This window comes from Zingiber officinale, chromosome 2B (assembly GCF_018446385.1).
Source record: "Zingiber officinale cultivar Zhangliang chromosome 2B, Zo_v1.1, whole genome shotgun sequence".
NCBI lineage: Eukaryota > Viridiplantae > Streptophyta > Magnoliopsida > Zingiberales > Zingiberaceae > Zingiber > Zingiber officinale.
Window position 1 is genome coordinate 68,919,969 of NC_055989.1, and position 19,978 is coordinate 68,939,946.

The 19,978-nt window shown below is 38.8% G+C and overlaps 1 pseudogene; it reads right to left on the reverse strand.

Annotated features, from left to right (window-relative positions):
- Positions 1 to 5,428: 5,428 nt before the first annotated feature.
- On the reverse strand, positions 5,429 to 17,382 carry LOC122048332 (annotated as a pseudogene).
- Positions 17,383 to 19,978: the final 2,596 nt, after the last annotated feature.

Below are 19,978 nucleotides of genomic sequence, written 5' to 3' on the forward strand. Positions count from 1 at the left end.
TATTGTTTCTAAAAATTCCAGTTTTACTAGACTTTCAAAAGTTGGACTTAGTTTAGGCTCTACCCTAGAAATCATGTTCCCCTAGATTTAAGCCAGAGTATCTCACAAACACCTAGGCATACCTTGCTTGTGTTTGAAAAACATAGAATGGTGTGAGATGCATAGGGTACAGCCTGGACTCAAGAATGCTTATTTCTATGCATCAATATGAGTCTGGACATTAAATACTTTATTAACAGTAATCAAGTCAAGTCTTCCAGCCTTAGTCAACTCTAACTGGACTAAATGACTTAACTTGACTAACCAAGTGAAAGCTGCTGCCTTCTAGGCAATCAGCAAGTATCTAAAGGTTAGACAGTTGGTGAAGGAAATGAAAATATTAAGATTAAGCATGCTTGTACTTTAGGGCTCTGATACCTGATCAAAACCAATTAGATAATTTGATTGCTATTTAACTTGACTCATGCTTGGACTTAAGGACCAACTGAATAAATAACCTAAATTAAATTTTTAGCTACTCTCTCTCTTCATCCTAAAATATTAACAAGTTCTTACTCCTAATTTTTCAAAAATAAGTATTATTTTATTCAAATTAAGCTAAGTATCTTTTCACTTAAGCTATATTTTCAAAATTCAATGTTTGCAAAAAGCTTAGCTAAGTGATTCATATAGCAACTTTTAAACTTTTTCAAACTTAGCCAACCTTGAAACCTAACTTTATAAATTCTTGCTAAGATATTTTCCTAAGTTACCTTTCAGATTCATTCTTTACTTCGCTAAAAATATTAAAAATTATAGTTTTGCAAAATTTTAACTCATTGCTTTCAAAATTTTAGGTGAATTTTTTTTCTCGAAGTCAACTTAGCACTTATCCCGTTTTTCAAAGCCTAATCTGTTTTTCAAAAAGAAAATTTGAAAATTGTTTAAAACTGGCTTATTTTTGATAAATGACAAAGGGGGAGAGTAGGGAATTCAAAAGTAAAAGAAAGTCTAATTCAAAAAGAAAGCCCTGTATTAAGTGGGAGCTTCACAAAGTTTAAGTGTTAGCTTAAGTTATGCTTGTATTTGAACTTATGTACTTAAGCTTGCTCACTTACACTTTTTAAGTATCTTATGCATTTGTTTTACTTAACTTTGAATTTCGGTTGCCATAATCAAAAAGGGAGAGATTGTTGGTGCGGGAAGCATCCGATGATTGAACCTGAGTTTTGATAATGGCAAAAGATTCAAAGTTAAGGTGGTCGGTGATCTAACGGTCTGAATGAGATTGCAGGAAAGTCCTAAGTGTACTTAGGCAAAAGCCCTAACTGTGGTTAGGCAAGGTGAAAACCCTAGGAGGTGGTAACCCTAGGTCATATGGGGTGGTAACCCTATGCGCAAAGTCTTGGTGGGTCGAGTGCTTCAGGCAAAAGTCCTGGGGGGGGGGGGTAACCCTAGGTGGAAAGTCCTGGTGTCGCGAACCAGGTGAAAGACTGGACCAGCCGGGAAGTGGGCGTCCAACAGAGAGTCCAGAAGCATCGAGCACCGAGCAAAAGTCCAGTCGATCTGGAGGATCGTACTGGCAACAGGTAAATCTCCTGAGTGGAGTAGGTGAGGACGTGTTCCCCGCAGAGGGAACAGTAGGCGTCGGGTCGACCTAGGGTTTTCGGTTGGAAACCCGAAGTCAGACTCAGATAGTCCGATGATTTATTATATTTTATGTGCTAACTTTGTGTTGCAGGGTTTGGGATTAATGTATCTTGCAGGGACCAAAGTGCAAAGAATAGCCTCGGATGAACAGTACCGAGGTGCCTCCAGGGAGCTTGGAGGCGCCTCGGGTGCGAGCCGAAACCAGCTGTCCAGAAGGGATGGAGGCGCCTTGAAGGAAGCTCAAGGCCCCTTGAACAGGTGGTTTAAGGCGCCTTGGACAGTGATGAAGGCGCCTTGAGATGGATAAAATGCAGTGGTCAAAGCTTCATCGCAGAGTCATTTCCGGGATAAAACTTAGGGATTCAAGGCTCCTTGGAGCTTGATGGAGGCGCCTTGAACTCCCTTTATAAGAGGGTCTCGACCAATAGCTCTTAACAACTTCCTCTAAGCAACCTTTCTTTAACGTGCTGTCAACGAGACGACCCAGAAGTGCTGCGAATACTTCCCGACGACCCGGAGCTTCAAATATGATATTTCCTAAGTGTCGTTGGTATTTTTAATTACTGTTTTACATTGTATTTAGCTTGTAATAATTTCGTGCTTATAGTTGTTGCCCACGGAAAGCGATCAAGGATCGCGGGCCTTCGAGTAGGAGTCGCTACAGGCTCCGAACGAAGTAAATCCCTTGTGTTTGTGTGTTTGCTTTTATTCCGCTGCATTTATTTACTCGACTGCTTTTACGATTCCGAAACGAAAAAAATAGCCGCGAGCGCTATTCACCCCCCTCTAGTGCTTCTCGATCCAACATGGAGAATATGAGTATTAGGGTTTTGATGTACGTAGGTGTGCGTATGTACCTAGATACCAGAAATTATTATCTTTTATAAGGAGACCATAGATTCTTTCCTTCTATTCCTTTTTCCATATTGCCATTATTTAATTCCTTAAATAAAGTGAGATTTGTTCACATTGCTATTTTTATTCCGAAAATAATCTGAGATTTATGTGATGATTATCCTTTTCTTAAAATAATCTGAGCTTTATGTAATGATTTTTTCCCTAAAATGGCCATGCATCCTATGTCGCCAAGAGGTTGGGAAGACAAGGAGGTAGACCCAAGAGTTGAGAGAACTGGAAGGCTAAGGAGGCAGGAGGCCCGAGAGTCGAGAGCCTGGAGGCTAAAGAGCTGGGAGACCCGAGAGACTAGAAGCTGGGAGGTCCGAGAGGCCAAGAGATAGAGGCCAAGGAGTCGGGAGGCCCTAGAGTTAGAAGCCGGGAGGCTAAGAAGTTGAGAGGCCAGAGAGACTAGGAGGCTAAGGAGTCGGGAAGTTTGAGAGACCAAGAGGCTAAGGAGCCTGGAGGCCCTAGACTTTTCTCTGTTGGAACCATCTTAGCAGTTTTCATCAATCTTTTCTTATCCACATGGTGCCTATTGATCATTCCTCGGATCACAATTCTCCCCTTCAAGTCTAATTGAAGAAAGTGAGAGTTTGACTGACTGAACCATTGTGTAATTGGAATGATCCCATATGTCTCGACTACTTAATCTGTAACGACCCGCCTTCTACTGACTAGGCTGTGAGGCCAATCGTTACATTATGCTGTGCTAACTATTCCCTGATCATCATTAAATCTAAGTGCGGAAGCTGTACTAATTAAAATTTTGCTAACTATTATCATTTCTTGGTTCTACATGTGCTAAGGGGTGTGATCTAAACTATTCATGACATATATTACATTCCCTAATGGTCAAGGAACTTAATTAAGGGTTTCTCACTGATATCAGGCCTCCCAATCGATCCACGGATCGATTGGAATGGCCGGATCGATCCGTGGATCGATCCAGGTGGCTACTGTATGTGGGGCTTAGGTTGGATCGATCCAGCACGCTACTGTGCTCGGGCAATATTCTGGATCGATCGGCTGATCGATCCAGACTGGCCAATCGATCCAGTGATCGATCCCAGAGCCTTCTGTTCGCGACAGAATTTGCTGGATCGATCGGCTGATCGATCCAGAGGCCTACTGTTCACGGTACGAACTTCTCAATCGATCGGCTGATCGATTGAGAAGCCTCCAATCGATCAGCCGATCGATTGGGGTTTCTGATTTCGTACCAGAAGTCTGATTTCAGCACTTGTTCGTGCCAAAACTTCCCATGTCAATCTTAAACTAAATGTAAAACATTCTAACATCACACAAATAGTATTTTAAGCATGATAGGGTGCATGACCAGCTAATTCATAGCAATTAATATACTAAGGTGCAAAACAATAAAATGCTAAAATGTTCTAATGCTTAAACAAGCTTGCTGGAATTCCCTAAGATCTCTATTCCAAGTTCCATCCACACACATCTTCATCGTTGCATTGACCTCCAGCCTCCGCTAGTCCATCTTTCCTTTACCTTTATCTGCAGTATAAGGAAAAGAAAGTATCTGTAAGCTTTCGCTTAGTAAGAAACCATCTACCTCACTAAAACATGCAATCGATGCAAATCATGCTTTGAAAACATGCTATTTGAAAAGAACATACTGAATATGCTAAACATGGCTTGGCATACAACACATAGAAATAAAACTGATCATAGCAATAGAACTAATCATAAACTATCATGTTGTATCAACAGAAAATTAAACTGATATAAAACTGAGCTAAGCTAATACTAATCTGATGCTAAAGCTGACTTAACTCACATGACTAATTTGTGATGTTTGAAAACTATATTCATAAGTAGATTAAAATAATAATCAAGCTGCTGTTTGGGCCCGACAACTGTACTTTGCTGTGCGCGCATCCCCAACTAGACCCGGGTTTACAAGTCCCGAATTTAGTAGGGTTACTAGGTTAGCTGAACCTAGGGACGACTATGGGAGTCCAACCCAATGGATATCTAATCCAGTACAGTGCCACTGAAAAAGTAAATACTGAACATAGCTAATTATTGATTGTCTTGCTCTTTCTAGATTATCTGAACCTAGAGCTAGGTTGTCTGAACCTAGAGGCGACTGTGGGAGCTCACTGATGAGCTCTCTAAATAGATGTCACAAATAAACTCCCAAATTAATATTATGATCGAAAACCCACAACTACACAAGAAATGTTTTAGTATAAGGCCCGAGTCGAATTTTCGAGGATTATGCTAGAACGTGCTTGTTTTGGATTAAGAACACACTTTTTGGGTTTTCTAGTTATAAAATGGGGATTTGGTATTCAAAATAAAATCATAGAACTAGAAATGAATTCAAGAACTTAAATTACCCTACTGCAGAATTAATTCTAAGAACTAAAAGAAACAAAACTTCAACTATTGCTGCACAAATCTATAAAACTGCAAAGATGCAAATCTGCAGAAGTAAGCTTATGCTAAATAAAACTCAACCTGCTGTGATTATTAAAACCTGCACATTCTAGATTCATCTTGATTAAACTAGATCACTAATCTCAAACTACCAGCAATTAAAGAGAAACTAAATCTGCTTAGCTAACCTAATTTACCTAATGTAGAATCAAAATGCAACTTACTTATAAACTAATGAATAGCTTAAACAAAACACAGCAGAACCTATTGTACTAAACAGAACACGAAAACAAGTTGCAGAATTCAAGTTGTCCTAACTACAGAACCAAAACATGCAAAAGCTAAACTTCACATCTAATTCATCTCACTACAAATTCTCTACTCCTTAACTCCAACTAAAATATCAATGGATGAACGATTAAAACAGAAATGCTAATTTCAGGCAAAGAAAATAGAACTGCAGCAATTCTGCTGCACGAACAGAACTAAACAGCACACAAAAATAGAACTAAGCATATCAGATTCATGTAGAAAATGAAATTACAACTAAATCCAGACTATAAACTATCAGATTCAGAAACAAATCTGCAGGAATAAGAAAATCTAAACAGAGAAATAACTATAGAAAATCTAAACATCCCTACACCAAATCTTAAACCAAACTTGTCTTCTCCTTGCCGTCACACAAGGAATCTGCAGAGAACACTCCAACAGAAATCGATCTGGTGTTCTCAAGCTTCAAGACGATTCAGATTTCCTTGCATTAGCTCACAAAATTTCAGGAAGGTCAGTTCTGAAATGGTTCTCTGCTGCGTTTTCTGGAAATGGCGTCGCGAGCTGACGAAGAAAGCTGGGAACGTTGAAATGCTGTCGGAAATGGTTCAGAATCACTGGAGGACCACCGCCAATGATCCCGTGAAGGAATGGAAACTCAGACCAGAAGAACGCCGCTGGTCTGAGCTGAAAATCGCAGCTCGCCGCTACAGTTCGCCGCACGCCAAATCAGCTCGTTGATGAGAACCGATGGTCGGAATCTGATCGTCGGAGGTTGAGGAACTCCACGTCGGTGAGGACAAGCTTGTTCGAAGCTCTGGAAGAAGGGAGGGAGCTGCGTCGCGCCGTCGAAAGAGAAATGGCACGATGAACAGTAGCGAGCTCACTGTTCACCGTGCCAAAAATTCCCTTTTATACCTAGGGTTTGGTCCAGCTGGGGTTTGACTCGAATCCAAGCTCAATTTGGGGTCAGTTAGGGTTTTGGGCTTCATTTGGTTAAGTGAACCATGCCTTCACTTGAATCATGAACTCATTAGTGCCCTACAAGACCAAATTCACATAATGAGAAATAAATCATGCATAAGATGGAAAAATATCATAAAGCTCATAAAAACCTTGTTTGGGGAAACATGATCAAAATTGGAATTAAACATGTGCAAATATATAAAGAACACCAAATATTAGCCCAAAATTAATGTGTCAATTCATAGCTTATCAAATCCCCCACACTTATTCTTGCACGCCTCGTGCAAGTGAGCCCACTAAAATATTAACTAAGATGGTACCTCCTTCTCCTAACTATTCTTGATCATATCTAAAAGAAAGTAAAAGGAAGTTACAAGTAAGTATCAAGTTTCATAGACTCACACATTCACGACCTCTATTTTCACCTTGGTTTGATACTTAGTAAGTTTCATCCATCATGAATAAAATGAAAATGATAACATTTCTAATTCTCCCAAGGTAATTTGAGGTGGCTCTCTATTAATCTCAAATCTTGCAAAGGTGGAGGGCACTCAAGCTACTCATAGCAAATCCACTACCATAAGCTTGCTTTTCATCTAATTCAACCTCCATCACAGATATTAAGATGCATAATCATGAAAATTTACCACCATTGGGAAAGAGATCGAAATCAGATGTAAATGAAAGAATTACTACTAATGGAGCAAATAAAAAGATAAAGTTCAACTCAAGGTGGAAGACATGGAACTAGAATGCTATGTGATGTTCAATTTTGACCAAACATGAATTTCTGCATTTCTTCTTTCCACTGTTTTTTTTATACTGATTTGGCTTTGTAGCACACCAACCTGCACTCTACCTTTGACTCCACTCATTTCTAGTGCAGATTATATAGTTTCTCATCCTCAAGTTTCGGATTCTGAAAATAGAAACTAAACTCTGTTTTTGCCAATTCTTAGCTGCACATTCTTCCAAATTCCCAATTGAATATGAATTTCTTTGATTTGATTCATCACATGCTCTGAGTTCAACATTTATGATCAGAAATGTCTAAGTTCTGATAAAGTTTTTTTTTTTTTTTAACTTCTACACAGCAAGATTATGAATCTGTTCCTTAATTTGCTATTTTTCGTTCCAATACATTTCATCCAATTCTCCCCAGCTAGTAAATCTTGGAAGACGTCACATTTAGCAATGAATCAAGATAACTCAAATTCCATTCACTTCAGATCTGGATAGCAAGGAAACTTGGCACAATTCAACAAATTGTCTTTGGCACAAAACTGGTTTGCCTTTACTCAGCAGATCCGGATGCAATTCTTTTGCAGATGTTCACTTTTTTTTTTCCTATTAACACTCTCTTCTGCATTTGACAGGCAGTAAAGCTTACTTTCTTTCCCTGCAATAACACAAAAATTTCAGCTTGGATTTACTTTTTCTCACTGCAGTAACAGTCCAGATTTCAGGCTGCACTTATGATTCAGTTTCCAGCTCCAGCTTTGTTCTCTGTTAGGTATTAGATTTCTTGTCCAAAGTCTTGTAAACCCTGGAGAAGAAAGTTATCCATTCATCACCACTAAGTAACAGCTGGATTTCAGATTTTTCCATATTCCAGTAACCCTTGAACTCATTTCTGCACAGCCAATACTGATTTCAGTTTGTCTTCAATGCTGATTTTGTACCAACTTGCCCCTGTTAAGCCTTAAGAATTTCCAACACTTCTTCATCTTGCCTCTTCAAAACCTTTACAATGCATATCCAAAGACCTTCCATTTTTCAGCAACCCTGGCTCATCACAATTCTCATTCCAAATTGGCACAAAACTGCAAAACTGCATCTTCTGATTTTCCATTTCCTGCAAAACTGCATTTTGCATTGCTGAATTCAGTTTATCTTCAAATGCTACCCTTTGTATCAATCTATCAAGGTTTCAACATCTCCCAATGGTTCAAATTCATCTCCCAATAATCATAAAACTGCCATTTCTGCACACACTGTACTTGCTGAAAATTCTGCACTATACTCCCTTCAAGTATCCTTCTCTTTGTTTTGTTATTAATGAATCTCAATAGAAGCTATTAATGCCAATATCCCTTTTGTTACTTCATGTTTCAACACTTCATCTGAGCTTCTTTTCTCCTTGGGACCATTGCTTAATTCTTGATACTTCAACAGCTCTCAACTTCCTTCTTCACAGATTTTCACAATTCCCTTCACAATTCTCTGAATTTTTCAGCTTAATATTTACTATCCTCAACTGATGTTGCTGCTCGCACTCCAAGCTTCCTCAATTCACTGATCTTTATAGTCATTTGCGTCAAAGGATAGCTTTTTTTTTTATTTAATTTCAGCTAACAACATCCTTAGAAGTTGCTGAAAACTCTTAATGTACCAACTGTTCTTGCCTTCTTTTATCATTTCTTGTTTTGCATACCATTTGTTTCAACATCTTCTCAAATTCCCCATAAACTTCCTTCACTTTGAATCCTGCATTCTTGTTTTTGATACAAAACTGATACAAATTCAGCACTGCACTTCAAAATTCTGTTCTTTAAACTGTCCATGCATCCAAATTCCAATCTATTCACTAACAATAACACTTAACCTCTTCTCTTGCTGCCCTTGCAATGGCACAAAATTTCCACATTTCTCTTCAAAATCTGCCATGCTTGAATTCTGCACTTATTCATTTCTGTCATTCCATCATCATCCTTCACTGCTTCCTCAAACACATAATTCCAGCACCTATTCGAACTAAACACCTCCCCCACACTTACTCTTTTGTCCGTCCCGGCCAAAATAAAATCATCACATATCATCCAAGATAACCACATCCAAAGAAATAAAACATGAGAAAAGAATAAAGATATGATGATTTATGACAAGAGAAATAGCAAAAATAGGTGAGGGCAATGTGACAATGGAGTAACCTTCATGAAAATGACTTAATATTGTTCTAGTGGTATTAAATAGATTTAAAGCAAGTTCCAGAGTGAAATAAGCTACAAGTGCATCACTCAAATAGGCTCAAACCTCACTAGGTAAATAAAAGTTATCATACCATTTCATCAATCAAGAATCCATCACTAGTATCAACCTCTTGCAATCCTAGAGTTCATTCATGCAATAAAGTCTTTAAACAAGATAATCAAATTTAACATCCCTTTTCAAATCCCTTAAAATGATACAAGGAAATGTCAAAAGAAGGAAGTACCATTTATTCCTAAAACAAAGACTAACAAACTCAAAGAAATGGTAACTATCATAAAACCTAAATTTCAAAACTATAACTATGCAAAAATAAAAAACTACTAATGTAACTCAAAATTTATTGATGCAAGAAAATTCTAATGAAACCGAAACTTGTCCTAACATATAAGAAAAACTACTAAAATCTAAAATTTATTCATTTGCAAGGAAACAAAAGATAAAGTAAAACTCCCCTCTAGGTCGGGTAGATAGCATCAACATGTTCCATTTCCTCCACCATCAAGCCCTTCACTTTTTCATGAAACCTTTTAAGCCTTTGTCCATTCACTTTAAAAACCCGGCCAGTAGACATATCCTGGATCTCAACCACTCCATAAAAGAACACATTAGTAACACAATAAGGTCCTTCCCATCTGGATCTCAACTTACCTTTAATCAATTTGAGACGAGATCGATATAGAAGTACTTTGTCACCAATTTGGAAATATTTCACCTTAATTTGTTTGTCATGAAATCTCTTGGTCTTTTCTTTATAAATCCGTGAGTTCTCAATGGCTTCCAATCTAATCTCTTCAAGTTCTTGCAGTTGCAACTTTCTTTCTTCTCCAACCGTGTCACTATCAAGGTTGCATGCTTTAACCGCCCAATACGCCCTATGTTCAATCTCCACAGGAAAATGACATGCTTTTCCATACACAATCCTGTAAGGGGACATTCCAATAGGGGTTTTGAAAGCTGCCCTATATGCCCAAAGTGCATCTTCAAGTCTTTTGCTCCAATCTTTTCTATCCGGTCTCACAGTCTTTTCAAGAATTGATTTCACCTCCCTGTTAGACACTTCTGCTTTACCATTTGTTTGCGGGTGATAGGATGTAGAAACTTTATGTGTAACCCCGTACTTATGTAGCAAAGCCTTCATGTGTCTGTTACAAAAATGAGACCCTTGATCACTAATGATCGCCCTGGGTACTCCAAACCTGCAAAATATGTGAGACCTGACAAAACTAACAACAACAGAAGAGTCATCAGTCCGAGTGGGAATGACCTCCACCCATTTGGAAACATAATCAACTGCCAATAAAATGTATACAAATCCAAAAGAGACAGGAAATGGACCCATAAAGTCAATACCCCAAACATAAAAAATCTCACAAAATAATATAAATTGTTGAGGCATTTCATTTCTAAGTCCTATGTTCCCAGTTCGTTGACACCTATCACATGATCGATAAAAAGCATAAGCATCACAAAAAAGGGTAGGCCAATACAAACCACATTCTAATATTTTCCTAGCAGTTCTTTGTGGTCCAAAATGTCCTCCACACTCAAAAGAATGACAAAAAGTAAGTACAGACTGAAACTCAGAGTCAGGTATGCATCTCCTAATGATCTGATCACTACAAAACTTCCACAAATAAGGATCATCCCAAACATAGAATTTTGAATCACTTTTTAATTTATCTCTTTGAGCTTTCAAAAATTGTTTGGGATAAACATGTGCAACTAAGAAATTCACTAGATCTGCATACCATGGAGACTCACCCTGCAGCTGTAGAAGCTGCTCATCCCTGAAATCATCATTAATGGCCGAATGGTCTAAGTCTCCTTCAATCCTGCTCAAGTGATCTGCAACCAAGTTCTCCTTCCCGCTCCTATCACGTATCTCTACGTCGAATTCTTGAAGCAGAAGCATCTATCTGATTAATCTAGGCTTTGCATCAGGCTTCTTGAGGAGATACCTCAAAGCTGCGTGATCAGAAAAAATAATCACATGAGAACAAAGAAGATATGATCTGAATTTATCTAAAGCAAAAACAATAGAAAGAAGCTCTTTTTCTGTTGTTGTGTAGTTTGCTTGAGCTGAATCCAAAGTTCTGGAAGCGTAACAAATAACATGTGGTGCTCCATCCACTCTTTGTGCTAGTACAGCTCCCACTGCATAATCTGAAGCATCACACATCAACTCAAAAGGTAAGGACCAGTCTGGGGGTCTGATAATAGGTGCTGAAATAAGAGCCTCCTTCAATCTGTTAAAAGCCTCTCTGCACCTCTGATCGAAGTCAAACAAAACATCCTTCTGAAGTAGCTGAGACAATGGTAGAGCAATCTTACTGAAGTCTCTAATAAATCTCCTGTAGAATCCTGCATGACCAAGAAAAGCTCGAACCTCCGGCACGCATGCGAGGTAAGATAAAGAAGATATAGCACTAACTTTAGCAGGATCTACTTCAATACCCTTCCTAGAGACTATATGACCTAAAACAATGCCATGCTCTACCATAAAATGACACTTTTCAAAATTTAAAACCAAATCTGTGTCGATACATCTACTCAAAACTCTAGACAAGTTATCCAGACATGCATCAAAAGATGAGCCATAAACAGAAAAATCATCCATGAAAACTTCCATGCAATGCTCTAATAAATCGCCAAAAATACTCACCATGCATCGCTGAAAAGTCCCTGGAGCATTGCATAAACCAAATGGCATCCTACGATATGCGAAAGTACTGAAAAGGCAGGTGAAGGTAGTCTTCTCCTGGTCCTCTGGGTCGATGCAAATCTGAAAATAACCAGTATAACCGTCAAGAAAACAATAATGGGATTTACCTGCCAGCCGCTCTAACATCTGATCAATAAAAAGAAGTGGATAATGATCCTTTCGGCTTGCTTGGTTCAGCTTCCTATAGTCCACACATACTCTCCAGGAATTCTTCACTCTCGTGGGCACCAGTTCATTCTCTTCATTAGCTACCACTGTCACCCCTGACTTCTTCGGAACCACATGGATGAGACTGATCCATTTGCTGTCAGAAATCGGATAAATAATGCCTGCCTGTAAGAGTCTAGTCACCTCCTTCTTTACAACATCCAAAATCAATGGGTTTAGTCGTCTCTGTGGCGGTCTCACTGGCTTCACATCCTCCTCCAAATAGATCCTATGCATACAAATGGAAGGATTGATCCTAGGAATGTCCGCCAAAGTCCATCCAATGGCCTTCCTATGCTGTCTCAGAATCTCTAATAATCTCTCCTCCTGATCTGGTTCCAAATTCTGAGCTATGATGACAGGTAGCTGCTGATTTTCTCCCAAATATGCATATTTCAGATGTTGGGGCAATGGTTTCAACTCCTCTTGTGTCTGCTCCATAATAGGTGATCCTAGGGGTAATGCTGCTGAGCAATCCCCTACACATACCTCTTCCTCTCTGAGCGATCCTAGGGGTAATGCTTCTCCCAAGCAATCCCCTACGCATTCACTTGAATTGACATCAGATTCCACATCTAAAACATCTTCCAAAAATGCAACAAATTCATTCACTGTACCAAAATCAGAAATCTCTAAGTCTGAATCAATATCTGACAAGAACTCCATGCCATCCAGCTCCTCTGAAATATCCAAGCTAAGTATAGAATGATCCTCTCTAGGATGCTTCATAGCCTCAAAAATGCTGAATCTAACCACTGTGTCTCCTATCTCCATAGAAAGAGTTCCAGCATGCACATCAATCTTCGTTCTAGCAGTCTTCAAGAATGGACGTCCAAGAATAAGCAGAGCCCTGTTTGCAAGCACATCACCCTCCATGTCTAAGATGTAAAAATCTGCAGGAAAAATTAACTCCCTCACTTTTACCAATACATCTTCTATCACTCCAGCTGGGTGTGCTTGACTTCTATTGGCCAACTGAATCACTACACCTGTAGGCTGCAAAGGTCCAATTCTTAATGACTGAAAAACTGATTTAGGAATCACATTAATAGAAGCTCCAAGATCTAACATCGCATCCTCAAAGATACAATCTCCTATCACACAAGGCACGGTGAAAACTCCTGGATCTTCACACTTCTGAGGAACTGGCTGAAGTAATGCTGAAACATTCTTTCCCATACTTATCAATTCATTTCCCTTCAATTTCTTTTTGTGCACACAAAGATCCTTGAGGAATTTGGCATATTTTGGAATTTGCTTAATCATGGTAAGCAAAGGAACGTTCACTTCAACCTTGCTGAACAATTTCACCAATTCTTGATATTCTTTCGCCTTTTCTTCCTCCATCTCTTTCCTTGGTCGTACACTTCTTTGAGGGAAAGGTAATGGAATAGAATGCTCAACTCCTTGCTGGTTTAGATTTCTGTTCAGATTCTGTCCAGAATTTTCCAGATTCTGTGCTGAATTTGGAGTTGAATTTGAAGCTGCTGGTGGAGTAAATTCCAATCCGAAATCTGCTCCATCATTTTGATCAGAATCTGAAACTTCTGGTTGATTGAAATGTTGCTGATCAAATCCAGTAATCCCATTCTGTGCAGAATCTGGCTGCTCTGAAGTTGCTGGAAAATTCTGTGAACTCGAAGCTGCAAATGGTCTGGAAAAATTTTGCTGCGTTTCTACCGGACAATTCTATTTTGGATCTGAAATTTGTTTACCACTTCGCAGAGTTAATGCACTCACATTTCCCTTAGGATTTGGAGTGGGTTGTGAAGGTAATTGTCCAGATCCTTGATTTTGCATTTGATTGATGTTGCTAGCAAGTTGCCCAATCTGTCTTTCAATGTTTTGCAGCGTTGTATCAGTTCTTTGCTGGTGTTGCTGCTGTTGCATCATTTTCTGCATCAAATCTTCAATTTTCGAGTTACTAAAGTTGTGCTGAGGTTGCATTGATCTAGGACTTGTAGAAGATGGAAGTGCAAGCTGACATTGATGCTGATTCGCACTGCTTGGCTGCTGGAAATTCTGCACAGGTTGCTGAATTTGCTGGAAATGGTTTTGCTAATTCTGTGCATTCTGAAATTGTGGCTGAAATGCAACATTCGAATGCTGAAAATTCTGGAATGGTTGAAATTGCTGATTTTGGTTGAAGTTTTGCTGAAATTGTGGTTGCTGGAAGTGCTGATTTTGCTGAGAATGAACTGCTGGATGGTTCTGGAAATAATGTTGATTCTGCTGATGCTGAAATGATAGCTGACCAATCTGATTTTGTGTTGGCTGCTGATAAAATGTGTTCCCATACCTCAAATTAGGATGATCCCTCCATCCCGGATTATAAGTTGAAGAGTTGGGATCATACTTGTGTTGCTGAGATTGAGTTCTTGAAATGGCTGCAACAGATTCATCTTGATATAAATTAGGGCAATGATCCGAAGAATGATCTTGGCTTGAACAAATTCCACACAACTTCATCATTGATAAAGGAAAATTTGAAACATGACTCGAATTTTGCAACGCCATTTGCTTCACTAGAGAGGTCAATTCTTGCAAATTATTTCTGATTTCTTGTTGCTCATTTGAAACCAAATGAGTTTCATTAACCACTCTAGTCCCAAGAGCTCTACTCCCAAATTGCTGTGAATTTTCTGCCATATTTGAAATTAACTCTCTTGCTTGATTTGGAGTCTTATTCACCAAGGCTCCTCCAGCTGCTGCATCTATCATGCTCCTATCCATAGGAAGTAGACCCTCATAGAAATATTGAACAAGAAGCTGATCACTAATCTGATGTTATGGACAACTCGAACACAGCTTCTTGAATCTCTCCCAATAATCATAAAGAGTCTCTCCCACTACTTGCTGAATACCACAAATGCTCTTCCTGATAGTTGCAGTCCTAGAAGCTGGGAAAAATTTCTCCAAAAATGCTTTCTTCATATCAATCCAACTAGTAATGTATCCAGCTGGAAGGCAATATAACCAGTCCTTTGCTGCTCTTGTCAAAGAGAATGGAAAGGCCCTCAACTTAATGTCTTCTTCTGAAACCCCCTGTGGTTTCATGGTAGAACAAACCACATGGAATTCATGTAGATGGCAGTTGGGATCCTCTCCTGATAACCCTTGAAATTTGGGAAGCAGATGAATAAGTCCTGATCTAAGTTCAAAATCTCCTGCCAAGTCTGGATAAGTAATACATGAGTACTTATAAGCCACATCTGGTGCTGCAAGTTCTTTCATAGTTCGATCCCCTTCTGTTATCTGATTATCCATCTCTGAAATTCTGCTCTCACAAGTTGCTGCTGACCTAGCTTGTCTCCTTAAAGCCCAAAAGGTTCTCTCAATCTCCGGGTTAAGTTCAAGCAATGTTGCAAAGGAAGACCTAGTCATGCAAGCTAATAAACAATCAAAATTTAGTAGATATTCAATAAAATCAGAAAAATCAGCAAACTAAAGCTGAGAAAATTATTCACAATCCAAAACAAACAAACAAATCTAGCAAAGTTTAAAAGTTCCCCGGCAACGCCGCCAAAATTTGATGAGCTCTCTAAATAGATGTCACAAATAAACTCTCAAATTAATATTATGATCGAAAACCCACAACTACACAAGAAATGTTTTAGTATAAGGCCCGAGTCGAATTTTCAAGGATTATGCTAGAACGTGCTTGTTTTGGATTAAGAACACCCTTTTTGGGTTTTCTAGTTATAAAATGGGGATTTGGTATTCAAAATAAAATCATAGAACTAGAAATGAATTCAAGAACTTAAATTACCCTACTGCAGAATTAATTCTAAGAACTAAAAGAAACAAAACTTCAACTATTGCTGCACTAATCTATAAAACTGCAAAGATGCAAATCTGCAGAAGTAAGCTTATGCTAAATAAAACTCAACCTGCTGTGATTATTAAAACCTGCACATTCCAGATTCATCTTGATTAAACTAGATCACTAATCTCAAACTACCAGCAATTAAAGAGAAACTAAATCTGCTTAGCTAACCTAATTTACCTAATGTAGAATCAAAATGCAACTTACTTATAAACTAATGAATAGCTTAAACAAAACACAGCAGAACCTATTGTACTAAACAGAACACGAAAACAAGTTGCAGAATTCAAGTTGTCCTAACTACAGAACCAAAACATGCAAAAGCTAAACTTCACATCTAATTCATCTCACTACAAATTCTCTACTCCTTAACTCCAACTAAAATATCAATGGATGAACGATTAAAACAGAAATGCTAATTTCAGGCAAAGAAAATAGAACTGCAGCAATTCTGCTGCACGAACAGAACTAAACAGCACACAAAAATAGAACTAAGCATATCAGATTCATGTAGAAAATGAAATTACAACTAAATCCAGACTATAAACTATCAGATTCAGAAACAAATCTGCAGGAATAAGAAAATCTAAACAGAGAAATAACTATAGAAAATCTAAACATCCCTACACCAAATCTTAAACCAAACTTGTCTTCTCCTTGCCGTCACACAAGGAATCTGCAGAGAACACTCCAACAGAAATCGATCTGGTGTTCTCAAGCTTCAAGACGATTCAGATTTCCTTGCATTAGCTCACAAAATTTCAGGAAGGTCAGTTCTGAAATGGTTCTCTGCTGCGTCTTCTGGAAATGGCGTCGCGAGCTGACGAAGAAAGCTGGGAACGTTGAAATGCTGTCAGAAATGGTTCAGAATCACTGCAGGACCACCGCCAATGATCCCGTGAAGGAATGGAAACTCAGACCAGAAGAACGCCGCTGGTCTGAGCTGAAAATCGCAGCTCGCCGCTACAGTTCGCCGCACGCCAAATCAGCTCGTTGATGAGAACCGATGGTCGGAATCTGATCGTCGGAGGTTGAGGAACTCCACGTCGGTGAGGACAAGCTTGTTCGAAGCTCTGGAAGAAGGGAGGGAGCTGCGTCGCGCCGTCGAAAGAGAAATGGCACTATGAACAGTAGCGAGCTCACTGTTCACCGTGCCAAAAATTCCCTTTTATACCTAGGGGTTGGTCCAGCTGGGGTTTGACTCGAATCCAAGCTCAATTTGGGGTCAGTTAGGGTTTTGGGCTTCATTTGGTTAAGTGAACCATGCCTTCACTTGAATCATGAACCCATTAGTGCCCTACAAGACCAAATTCACATAATGAGAAATAAATCATGCATAAGATGGAAAAATATCATAAAGCTCATAAAAACCTTGTTTGGGGAAACATGATCAAAATTGGAATTAAACATGTGCAAATATATAAAGAACACCAAATATTAGCCCAAAATTAATGTGTCAATTCATAGCTTATCACCCACCCATTGGACATCTAGTCCTATAAGAGCTATAGCAAAACTATATAAGCTGTGAAAATACTTCTATTGCATTTATCTAATCTAATAAAATGCCTAAGTTGCATTTTAACTGTGCTAACAATTTATTCGAACACTTGGTATGCGCTAGTTCGCATCCCTTGTGCCGGAAGTCTACATACTACGAAACTGAAGCTTAAAATTCATACGAAAGCTACTTATACTGCAGGTGAGGGGTTTCTTACCTCCTGTTCAGATTTTCTTACAAATCTAATCGCTAGATTTCCGGAGAAGAAGATTCCTCCGTCGATTTCCTCACGTCCATGTGCTCTTCTCGCGGGGAGGAACGTTCTCGTAGCCGAGATATCGCCGGAAGGTGTTCCCCTTGCCCTTGGGACGGAAACCCTAGGTTTCTTGAGGTTGGCGCCGAGAGGTGAGGGAGAAAAGGAGAGGGCGGCGTGACTAGGGTGAGGGAAAGGTTTTTTCTCCTTTAAGAAAAATAACAATTCCTCACTTAAATCTTTATTTATATTATGTGGGTAATTCGGCCCAACTCAATATAAATATAATTGATTCCCTTTCTTTTCAGCACGGCCCTGCTGGGTTCACTTGGTTACTAGAGCTATCTATAAGTCGTAGGACCCAATAGGTCTCGGGTTCAATTCCCGCGTAGGCTATTTTATGATTCTATTTATTTTTGCTACTTCCGCTACTCTAAAAATTCTGTAAAAATATCCTAAAATTCCAGAAAAATCGTAGAATATTTCTAAAATAGTTTTGAGAATTTTCGGGCGCTACATAATCCATGTGCCAGATCCATTGTATATTTATAAAGAGATTATGTATTAAATGCCAACATGTCTCGGTCATCATGTCCTTAAATGTAACCACTCCTTTTAAGCACACCGCTTACATCATCCACCTTGATTCCTGAGCCCAAAATACACTAGTGAGCCTTTGAGGTTGCATCACATTAATGTGACAGGACTTTGTAAGGAACTAGCACATTAAACACGCAAAAGCGCAGCGGAAAAACATCTAGTTCCTTATCAAGAGGATCCATGCAAAGGGAAGAATAAACAAGCATCCTATACTAAGTTTCATGATAGTTATACCTTTGATGCGTGCCCTTCGCAATCTCGGTAGCAACCTTTCTTTGGATGCAGATCTCAGCGCGATCAAGTGTCCGCACCTCTATGGTATCCACACGAACATATTCCGTTCGTCTCACGAACTCTCGATCTGGAGAAGAACCAACTTTGTGGTGCTAGCCACACAAGGTGATTCAACCATGAGGAAGGATCGACCAAGAGGAAGAAGAGGAGGAAGGAGAAGAAGACAAAAAATGAACTTTTTTTTTTTAATCAATGGCCAAAATTCCTCCTTTTGTACTCCCATGGAATACCAAAAGTCCATTTGGCTCTTGATCTCCCTTTTGCCTCTTGATCTTCTTCATGAATTGACTCTTAGTCATCTTTCATGAAGAGTCTTTTGGTCAAGTCAAAATTGACCTTTCCTCTTCCTTGGTGAATTCAAGTTCACCCAATGAGTCTAACTCATTGAACCTTATGAATCCCAATTGACTCCATGGACATCAATTTAAATTGACTCCATGAATCTAATTCAAATTAGACTCAATCCAATAATTGAATCCAATTGAGTCTAATTCAATGAGTTTAATTCGAATTAAACTTCTCTTTATTTTCCTCTTAATAGGTTGGATTATTATATTAGATTAACCATTAACCCAATAACCCAATAAGCCTAATTATATCATAATTGGCTCTTAGGACTATTACTAACAATCTTCCACTAGCACTAGTGTCAATCATTACAAAGATGACACCAATACTTTAGATTAACCCATTAATCTTAAGATCCTTAGTATTTTAGTCAAACTAAAATATCTATCTCTAAACCAACATGTTCTTTGTGTGTGACCCAATAGGCTCTTTTAACGTTGGTAATGTATCCAAATCAATATTTTAGATATATAAACAATGAGTGACATCTAGCAATGTATCATTGCTATCCAAGTGACGAGAAAGTCAAGATCCGACCTAACCTGTCCATGGATATTTTCTTGTATGACTCAGTCCCTCTATCCTTGATATTTGGATTGATTAATGAGGCATAGATTGTGTCATCCTCTTATCATTCTTTATGTTTCTTGATCTCCAAGTAGACACACTCAAAACAAATAAGCTCAATATCTTATATTGACTCATTTGAGCATGACCATGCATTCTTGCGTCCTATTAATCAAGGAGCCCATAGATATCTCTTCCGTCATATGGAAGGGATATATCCCATCTACATCACCCACATCCCTCCGCATAACTCATTGCATACTCAGTGATCAACTTTATTGTCCACCCTGTTATAGGTGACGTTTGACGATACCAAAGTATACAACTCCTTATGTAGGGAGCCATTGTTACTTCAGGTATAAGGACTATTCATACCAATAGTCACATGAGAATGTTATGACACTCATATAATGATCCATGAAACATTCTCATAGCGGGTCAATTTAGTACATATTCTCTAATATATACTCATGTGTCAACCTAATATCTCATATCCATGAT